The sequence below is a fragment of the Cervus canadensis genome, chromosome 21 (genome assembly GCF_019320065.1).
Source record: "Cervus canadensis isolate Bull #8, Minnesota chromosome 21, ASM1932006v1, whole genome shotgun sequence".
Lineage (NCBI taxonomy): Eukaryota > Metazoa > Chordata > Mammalia > Artiodactyla > Cervidae > Cervus > Cervus canadensis.
The window spans coordinates 26,888,506-26,899,309 of record NC_057406.1 but is presented as its reverse complement, the minus strand read 5'-3'; the positions used below and the strand labels follow the sequence as shown (position 1 = coordinate 26,899,309).

The 10,804-nt window shown below is 39.8% G+C and overlaps 1 long non-coding RNA gene across 1 annotated transcript; it reads right to left on the bottom strand.

Moving 5' to 3' along the window:
• Window positions 1–266: 266 nt before the first annotated feature.
• On the bottom strand, window positions 267–9,399 carry LOC122424068. Its single transcript, XR_006264287.1, has 3 exons — window positions 9,386–9,399; window positions 2,784–2,789; window positions 267–454 (listed from the first exon to the last, which is right to left on the bottom strand). It is a non-coding gene; the product is annotated as an uncharacterized LOC122424068 (long non-coding RNA).
• Window positions 9,400–10,804: the final 1,405 nt, after the last annotated feature.

Sequence of the window (10,804 nt, the reverse complement as noted above, 5' to 3'; positions counted from 1 at the left end):
TTAAAATTATGTTCACTTTATTCAAATTCTAGTTTTATATTTCAATTCCAGAGCTAATTAACAAAACCATTCCTGATGACTCCTCTTTTCAGTTGTTTAAGACCTAAGTAAAATTATCTAATAGTATCGTGCATACCTAGTGTCAAATATTGTAGAAAATCATCTGATGAAAATAATCTTCTCAGGCTGACAAAATGCTTATATCTTCATTTTTCATTCACTTATATTATACTTACCTTATACTATATGGTTTAAAACAGTATTTAAAATGGATAACCAATAAGGACCTACTGTATGCTATGGGGGACTCTGCTCAATGTTATGTGGCAGCCTGGATGGGAGGGGAGTTTGGGGGAGAATGGAAACATGTATGTGTACGGCTGAGTCACTCTCCGATGCACATGAAACTCTCAGAACATTGTTAATGGACTATGCTACAATATAAAGTAAAAAGCTTTTGTTAAAAAAAAAGCAAAAACAAAAAACAGTTGGAATAATCATCATGGAAGTGTCAACCCCGTGGAAGTGTCAACCCCTCAGCAGGGTTTTATGTGGAAATCTCAAGGTGTTGGTTTTCTAGACCCATTTCTTTCTGTGAATTATTCTGTTTGGAGTCCTCTGTACTGTGTAGGATCAACTTCGGAGTCTGCCTTCTTGTTTGGTCTGGGGTATTTTCATGGGTTATGCTGGTCTGATCAGCATGAATGTTCCAGAAGAGGCACCACAGGTATGGTGACCTCATAAGAATTTCATGCTAAAAGAGAAGGTTAAACTCAATGAATTCTTTGATTATACGTTCAATTTACACATTTTTGACATGAGTCCTTCTTCCATTTTTAGCCATGTTTTCTTTATTTCATTTTAATAAATTATTACTTCAGTTAGCCTGCACTTCAAAAATAAATAAAATAAAATCCTGACTTCACACTTATGTGACACTGAAAGTTACTTAACCCCTCAGTGATAAGTTTTCACATCTGAGAAATAAAGTATCTTTTGTCTTGGCATTTACCCATAGTTCAAATATGAGTATGCAACATCAAGATAAATTGAGATGAGAATGTGGCATTTTAGAAGGCCCTCTTCATAATGAGAGTTGGACCATAAAGAAGGCTGAGCACTGAAGAATTGATGCTTTTGAATTGTGGTGATGGAGAAGAGTCCCTTGGACAGCAAGGAGATCACACTAGTCAATTCTAAAGGAAATGAACCCTGAATATTCATTGGAAAGACTGTTGCTGAAGCTCTAATACTTTGGCTACCTGGTGCGAAAAGCTAACTCATTGAAGAAGACCCTGATGCTGGGAAAGATTGATGGCAAAAGGAGAAAGGGGTAGCAGAGGATGAGATAGTTAGATAACATCACTGACTCAATGGACACGAATTTGAGCAAACTTCAGGAGACAGTGGAGGACAGAGGAGCCTGGCATGCTACAGTCCATGGGGTCACGAAGAGTTGGACATGACTTAGTGACTGAACAACAACAACTTCACGGTGAGCTAGAAATAAAAGGACCAGTCTCAATTAAGGCTGAACAAGAACTAAATATTTCCACCTTCCCCAACTTTCAGAGTCACTAGCTAAGTTTGCCAAGAAGCTGAGTTAGAGAAGGTGAAGTAAAAAGAAGCATGCAGAGACTCTGTGGCCCTTACGTAGACTTGTATCCAGTAGTGCATAGCTTGGGTAGGCCAGATAAACTCAAAGCAATGGATTTGGTTTGCAGTAGTCAGCAACTGATGGTGACCTATGCTCCTGAGGGAAGTAAATGTAAATCCTCTGATGCAACCAGAGAAGAGGATGGAATGAACTGAGAGAGTAGTACTGTCATATACACACCACCCTGTGTGAAATAGATAGCTAGTGGAACGCTGCCGTATAGCACAGGAAATTCAGCTTGGTGCTCCCTGAAGATCTAGAGGGGTGGGATGGGGTGAGGTGGGAGGGAGGCTTAAAAGGAGGAGGATACACATACACACACACACACACACACACACACACACACACACACATATATACACACACATATATATGTGTATATATATGTACTATAACTGATTCACTTTGTTGTATAGCAGATACTAACACAATATTATAAAGCTATTATCCTCTAATTTTAAAATATGGGGGAAAAACGCTCTGTAGAAGAAAACACATTCATCCTAGATCTCAGGGAATTTCCACCAATAACATTTCATTGGAAAACAACATTATGAGATCTTCTAACACAAAAAAGAACACAGTTTAAGTGTCCCCAGTAGGTAGTGGGTAAAACGTAGGACATGATTAAAAATCCTGATTGAAACCAAAAGAAAAAAAAAAAAAGGATAGAGGGAAATGAAAGAATGTTGGGGGATAATCTTACATAGGAAAGCTATTTAACTCCAAAATTTCAAGAATGATTACATTTAGTGCAAATGGACTAAATGTTCTGGTTTACTGGCAAGCACTTTCCTATTGGGAGCACCACACCAATTATATGCTGCCTCCAAGAGAAAAATAAAATACAAAATAATGAGCAAAAGTAATGGAATTAAACAAGGTGTATGATGCAAACTTTATTTCTAAGTACACATGGACCATCTATCAAAAATTGAATATATAAAAGGATAGAGAATAACTGAAACTCACATACCATTCTGGTGATAGTGTCAGTAGATTTTACCGCTTTGGAACATAGATAGACACTAACTAGTATACTTGAAGTTAGGCATCCCCATTGGCCCAATAATTGCATCCATGAGGGTATACACTAGTAAAATTCATACACATGTGCACCTGGAACTGTATACTAGAATATTCATAGCAGCATTGTAATAGCCAAAAACTTAAAGCAATTCAAATGCTCATCAAGAGTAGAATGGAAAAACGAATTTTGAAATACTCATGTAATAGAATATTAAACAACAATGAAAATGAAGAAACTACAGCATCAGTGCATGTCTTTTACAAGTGTAAAGTTGAGTGAGAAAAGCAAAAAGCTAAAAACCTAAAATAGTAGGCTATGATTCTGATTCAAAAGCAAGAAAAAGCAGACCAGGAGTCAGAAACTATGGCCCATGGGTCAAATCTGGTCTAACATCTGTTTATGTAAATTGTCTTATTGGAACACAGACATGCTCCATCCTTTACGCATTACCTATGGTTCTTTTTGGCTTCTCTGGTGGCTGAGGCAGTAAAGACTCTGCCTGCAATGTGGGAGACCCAGGTTTGATCCCTGGGTTGGGAAGATCTCCTGAAGAAGGGAATGACAACCCACTCCAGTATTCCTGCCTAGGAAACCCCATGGACAGAGGAACTGGTGGGCTTCAGTGCATGGGATTGCAAAGAGTCAGACACAACTTAGTAACTAACACTTTGACTTTGACATTGATGGCTTTTTTTTTTTTTTTTAATCTTCCCAGGGAACTCATATAAAGAATCTGTCTGCCAGTGCAGAAGACTTGCAGACTCAGGTTTGATCCCTGGGTCAGTAAAATCCCCTGGTGGAGGGAACAGCAACCTGCTCTAGTATTCTTCCTTGGAAAATCCCATGGACAGAGGAGCCTGGCGAGCTCCAAAGGGTTGCAAAGAGTCAGACATGACTGAGCATGCATACATATGGTTCTTTTTGTGCTATAGTCACAGTGTTGAGTAGTTACAACAAAGATTCCTATAGCCTGCAAAGACCTGTACTTACTATTAATATCTGGCATTTACAGAAAATGTTTCTTGATTCCTTTAGTAAACTTCAATTTAGTGATAGATATGTGTTAAGACCTTAAGGGGGAAAAAAACACCCAAACAATTGAAGAACACGAAAATAAGTAAGTTTAATTTTTTCTTCTAAGTTTGGCAGAAAGAGATTATGGTCACAAAATAACATTCAAGGGGCCTCTGCAACCCTGCCAACGTTTTATCTTTTACCTCTGTTAACTGATTATTTCAGGTACATTCCCTTTACAAATGTTTATTAAGTTGTGTGCGTGCAGCAAATCTGGAAAACACAGAAGTGGCCACAGGACTGGAAACGGTCAATTTTCATTCCAATCCCAAAGACAGGCAATGCCAAAGAATGCTCAAATTACCGCACAATTACACTCATCTCACATGCTAGTAAAGTAAGCTCAAAATTCTCCAAGCCAGGCTTCAACAATACATGAACTGTGAAATTCCAGATCTTCAAGCTGGTTTTAGAAAAGGCAGAGGAACCAGAGATCAAATTGCCAACATTCGTTGGATCATCAAAAAAGCAAGAGAGTTCCAGAAAAACATCTATTTCTTCTTTATTGACTATGCCAAAGCCTTCAACTCTGTGGATCACAATAAACTGTGGAAAATTCTTAAAGAGATGGTACTACCAGACCACCTGACCTGCCTCTTGAGAAACCTGTATGCAGGTCAGGAAGCAACAGCTAGAGCTGGACATGGAACAACAGACTGGTTCCAAATAGGAAAAGGAGTACATCAAGGCTGTATATAGTTACCCTGCTTATTTAACTTATATGCGGAGTACATCAAAGATGAAGCATAAGCTGGAATCAAGATTGCTGGGAGAAATATCAGTAACCTCAGATATGCAGATGACACCACCCTTATGGCAGAAAGAGAAGAATTAAAGAGCCTTTTGATGAAAGTGAAAGAGGAGAATGAAAAAGTTGGCTTAAAGCTCAACATTCAGAAAACTAAGAGCATGACATCTGATTCCATGACTTCACGGAAAATAGATGGGAAACAGTGGAAATAGTGACAGACTTAATTTTGGGGTCTCCAAAATTACTGCAGATGGTGATTTCGGCCATGAAATTAAAAGATGCTTACTCCTTGGAAAGAAAGTTATGACCAATCTAGACAGCATATTAAAAAACAGAGATATTACTTTGTCAACAAAGGTCCATCTAGTCAAGGCTATGGTTTTTCCAATAGTCATGTATGGATGTGAGAGTTGAACTATAAAGAAAGCTGAGTGCCGAAGAATTGATGCTTTTGAACTGTGGTGTTGGAGAAGACTCTTGAGAGTCCCTTGGACTACAAGGAGATCCAACCAGTCCATCCTAAAGTAAATCAGTCCTGAATATTCATTGGAAGGACTAATGTTGAAGCTGAATACTTTGGCCACCTGATGCAAAGAACTGACTCATTGGAAAAGAGTCTGATGCTGGGAAATATTGGAGGTGGGAGAAGGGGACGACAGAGGATGAGATGGTTGGATGGCATCACTGACTCGGTGGACATGAGTTTGAATAGACTCCGGGAGCTGGTGATGGACAGGGAGGCCTGGCGTGCTGCAGTCCACGGAGTAGCAAAGAGTCATACACAACTGAGTGACTGAACAGAACTGATGCATTTATGCCTATTTTAGGGTAGTTATACTTTTAAAATTAGTTTTTTTGGAAAACAGTTTACAATTACAACATTGTAAAATAATTTTACAATGTTGTGTTAATTTCTGCTATACAGAAAAGTGAACCAGCCATACACATACACACGCACACACACACACACACACACACACACACAAGCACACGGGATTCCCAGGTGACTCAATGGTAAAGATTTTGCCTGCCAATGCAGAAGTCATAGGAGACTTGACTTCAATTCCTGGATTGGAAAAATCCCCTGGTAGTAGAATGGCAACCCACTTCAGTATTCCTGCCTGGAAAATCCCATGGACAAAGAAGCCTGGTGGACTACAGTCCACGGGGTCTCAAAGAGTCTGACAAGACTTAGATACTGAGCACGTGCACACACACACACACACACACACACACACACACACACATATCCCCTTTTATTGAATTTCCTCCCATTTAGGTCACAACAGAGCATTGAATAGAGTTCCCTGGGATATACAGTAGATTCTATGTATGTCGATCCCACATTTTCACAATACTTTACAATTAAATATCTTTAATATGGCTTAAAGGAAAATGGAAACAAATCAAAAACAAAGAAATAAACCAACAGTGTGCTAGGAATTTTTATAAAAATATAACCCTGAATTTCATTAGTTCATTTTACTGATTTCACCATTCAAATTCTGCAGCTTCCCCAATGGGCAGAGAAGATATAACTTGCAGTTAAAAAGTGCCTTTAACTTCTCACCAAATAGAGCAGTTATCTAACAGATCTTCAGACTGATTGCAATCTATTGTAGATCTTTATATTAAATCCCTTGAAATCAGAACTCATCTTCTGTTCATTTTCTTCTCTTGTGCTCTGCCTAGAAAATACAAATAAGTATAAATAAAATTTTTGGTGAATTTATTGTTGGACATTGGTCACTTATTTCTAATCCAAACAGCTAGGATTCTCAATGCAGATCAAACATAATCTCAGATCCTCTACATGTTCTTTTTTCTTCTTGCAAAACAGGGATAAATAAATTTAAATAAATTTTTAACTCTACTTATTAATAAGCATTGTAACACAGCCTATTAGAATGGTACATAAGGGGACCAAGTTTTAAAACTATTTCCAGAAATGTGAACTTTCCCATTTTATACACATTTGTAATTGAGCCACTAGCGTAACATTAGGTAGACATGCTGGGTTGACATAAAGCCTGTTCCAAGTTTGGAGTCAATTGAAGTTCTGAAGTTTTGTGGGAATGTAACATGCTGGTTTGGGGCTCCAAAACTTACATTTCTCCAGATGGAGTGTTGTTAATATTCTGGATTTGTGGCATTGCAGTATTTTGAAACAAATAAAATGAAGCAGTAAAAAGTAAGTTTGTTTGCCATATGGCTGTTTATTTCCGTGTGTAGAGCTTAACTGTGAAATAGATGGCTCTTCAATATGGGACAGCCATGTAGTCATACCGGCACACCTGTTTTTAGCACAAAGAATCCTTCTTTTAAAGATGACATTAAATTCACAGTATCATGATCTGAAGAATTTTTCTCATCATTTATGAGATGGTCGTGAGCAGTCTAGCTTATAAGACTTGGAAAATGAGATGATATAGTTGTAGCTCATACCCTTTAAAATATATGTATTATTTAAATATAAAAAAAGACTTTTAGGTAAAAGACTATGACAAATAGGAAATGTGACTGTTAATACTCTGAGGGAGGCTTGTGTTCCAGTTCTACCTGTGACAGAGATTTTGAAAGTAGCCTTGAGCGGGAAATGACATTTCTCTACCTCATCTATTCTACTTTTATAATTGGGATTTAAATAATAGAATCACAGAGTCATAGATTTCTTAAAATTTGATCTAGGTTTGCTCCAGGAAAGATACAATGAAGATTCCAAAAGAGACAACAAATTCTTTCTTTCTTCAAAAGAAATAGGTTCTGTTTCTAATCAGCATAGTGCTGCTTCCAGGGTCAGGGGGTCAATCTGTTTTCAGGAGAGTCAGAGAAAGCCTAACCCCTTACATACCTACAGAGGGTTTTAAATGCTGCTTTCTGGCTATAATAAGAGGCAAAGATACTGTGTTGGGATAAACACTCTCTTTTTACTCTTGAGTCCAAAACTCTTCTCAGACACAGCTGTTTAGATTTAATGATGACTTTCAGTATTTTGCTTGAACCATCCATGAGGCCTTTCATAGAAGCAGCAGGCTTCATTACATCAATCTCAAAATCCTTTTACAAAATTTCAATTTCAGTATCTTTACACTCTGATGGCTTTCCTCGTGGCTCAAACAGTAAAGAATCTGCCTGTAATGCAGGGGACCTGGGCTCGATCCCTGGGTTGGGAAGATCCTCTAGAGAAGGGAATGGCAACCCATTCCAGTATTCTTCCTAGGAGAATTCCGTGGACAGGGGAGGCTGGTGGGCTACAGTCTAAGTTCAGTTCAATTTGGTTGCTCAGTCGTGTCTGACTCTTTGCGACACCATGAACCGCAGCACGCCAGGCCTCCCTGTCCATCACCAATTCCTGGAGTCCACCCAAACCCATGTCCATTGTGTCCGTGTTTCCATCCAACCATCTCATCCTCTGTCGTCCCCTTCTCCTCCTGCCCTCAATCTTTCCCAGCATAAGGGTCTTTTCCAATGAGTCAGCTCTCCACATCAGGTGGCCAAAGTATTGGAATTTTAGCTTCAACATCAGTCCTTCCAATGAACACCCAGGACTGATCTCCTTTAGGATGGACTGGTTGGATCTCCTTGCAGTCCAAGGGACTCTCAACAGTGTTTTCCAACACCACAATTCAAAAGCATCAATTCTTCTGCACTCAGCTTTCTCACATATATAGTGCAACTCTCACATCCATACATGACTACTGGAAAAACTATGGGGTTGCAAAGACTCAGACATGACTGAGTGGCTAACATATATACTCTGATAGTACAAAACAACCTATCAACAAGGTTTGATAACTTGTGAATATTATAAAACCTTGAGGCACTCAAATATTTGTTGAATCTATAAAGTTAAACACTGGATCTTCCTGAGCCAGGGATCAAATCCACATCTCCTGCGGCTCCTGCATTGGCAGGCGGATTCTTTACCACTGAGTCTCCTGGGAAGCCCACATAAGGTAACTACTCCTCTCATTATAGGAACTGAGTCTCCATTACAGTCACAGAACTTTGGGTTGTTCAGAACTGTGAGGAATCTGAGGTTTATTCTGTTCAACAGATTAACCTGCCACAGTCTCATGGATAATGGCACAAAACAAGAGTCTCCTGGGTCAGAAACAAAAGATTTTATTACCCATGCCCAGCAGATAGAGGGCTTCCCTGTGGTTCAGTTGGTGAAGAATCCACCAGCAATGCAGGAGACTGCCTGCAGCACAGGAGAGCCAGGTTCGATTCCTGTGTCTGGAAGATCCCCTGGAAAAGAAAATGGCAACTGACTCCAGTACTCCTGACTGAGAAATCCCAGGGACAGAGGAGCCTGGTGGGCTACAGTCTACGGGGTTGCAAAATTCAGACATTACTTAGTGACTAAACCACCACAGCTGATAGAGAGCTTCATTTTTGTGTTGGTTCCCCTATGCCCGCAATTCCCAAAGAGTCATGTGGTATGATGACCCAAGGAAATGCTGGGTCCTCAATGAATTTGCATCTCAGCTAAAGAATACCAGGCTTAAACAACTCCAGTCTTCTACAATGAGTTGCAAACAAATCTGCAGAACTTTGGCCGAGGACAAGGCATTATTTTATTATTCTCATCTGAAAACAAATCTGTTCTCTCTCAGAAGGAAGTGCTATCTCTGTCTTCCACAGTTGCTTGCTATGTAAATAGCCTTATAAAGATAGTTAAAAGAAAATCTGTTTATAACTCAGCTCAAAAGAACTGCCAAAAATGGTGGGGATTCCCTGGTGGTCCAGTGGTTAAAATTCCATGTTTTCAATGCCAAGGCCCTGATTAGGGCCTGGGTTCAATCCCTGGTCTTGGAAACTAAGAGACTATAAGTGGTGCCTCATGGCCCCCCAAAAAGGAAAAACAAACAAAAATAAACATGGGGAATTGTCTTTCAACGCTTATGAATTGATTTAAGCCTGGAAAATGAGTGACAGGTAATTACCTCTAATTGAAATGATCCAAGTCAGGTTTCTGTTCAGTTCAGTCGCTCAGCCGTGTCCGACTCTTTGCGACCCCATGAATCGCAACACCCCAGGCCTCCCTGTCCATCACAAACTCCAGGAGTTTACTCAAACTCATGTCCATCGAGTCGGTGATGCCATCCAGCCATCTCATCCTCTGTCATCCCCTTCTCCTCCTGCCCCCAATCCCTCCCAGCATCAGGGTCTTTTCCAATGAGTCAACTCTTCGCATGAGGTGGCCAAAGTATTGGAATTTCAGCTTCAGCATTAGTCCTTCCAATGAACACCCAGGACTAATCTCCTTGAGGATGGACTGGTTGGATCTCCTTGCAGTCCAAGGGACTCTCAAAGTCTTCTCCAACACCACAGTTCAAAAAGCATCAGTTCTTCAGCACTCAGTTTTCTTCACAGTCCAACTCTCACATCCATACATGACCACTGGAAAAACCATAGCCTTGACTAGATGGACCTTTGTTGGCAAAGTAATGTCTCTGCTTTTCAATATGCTATCTAGGTTGGTCATAACTTTCCTTCCAAGAAATAAGCATCTTCTAATTTCATGGCTCCAGTCTCCATCTGCAGTGGTTTTGGAGCCCAAGAAAATAAAGTCTGACACTGTTTCCACTGTCTCCCCATCTATTTCCCATGAGGTGATGGGACCAGATGCTGTGATCTTAGTTTTCTGAATGTTGAGCTTTAAGCCAACTTTTTCACTCTCCTTTTTCACTTTCATTTAGAGGCTCCTTAGTTCTTCTTCACTTTCTGCCATAAGGGTGGTGTCATCTGCATATCTGAGGTTATTGATATTTCTCCCAGCAATCTTAATTCCAGCTTGTGCTTCTTCCAGCCCAGCGTTTCTCATGATGTACTCTGCATATAAGTTAAATAAGCAGGGTGACAATATACAGCCTTGATGTACTTCTTTTCCTATTTGGAACCAGTCTGTTGTTCCATGTCCAGTTCTAACTGTTGCTTCCTGACCTGCATATAGGTTTCTCAAGAGGCAGGTCAGGTGGTCTGGTAGTACCATCTCCTTCAGAATTTTCCACAGTTTATTGTGATCCACAGAGTCGAAGGCTTTGGCATAGTCAATAAAGAAGAAATAGATGTTTTTCTGGAACTCTCTTGCTTTTTCGATGATCCAGTAGATATTGGCAATTTGATCTCTGGTTCCTCTGCCTTTTCTAAAAGCATCTTGAAAATCTGGAAATTCACAGTTCACATATTGCTGAAGCCTGGCTTGGAGAATTTTGAGCATTACTTTACTAGCATGTGAGATGAGTGCAATTGTGCGGTAGTTTGAGCATTCTTTGGCATTGCCTTT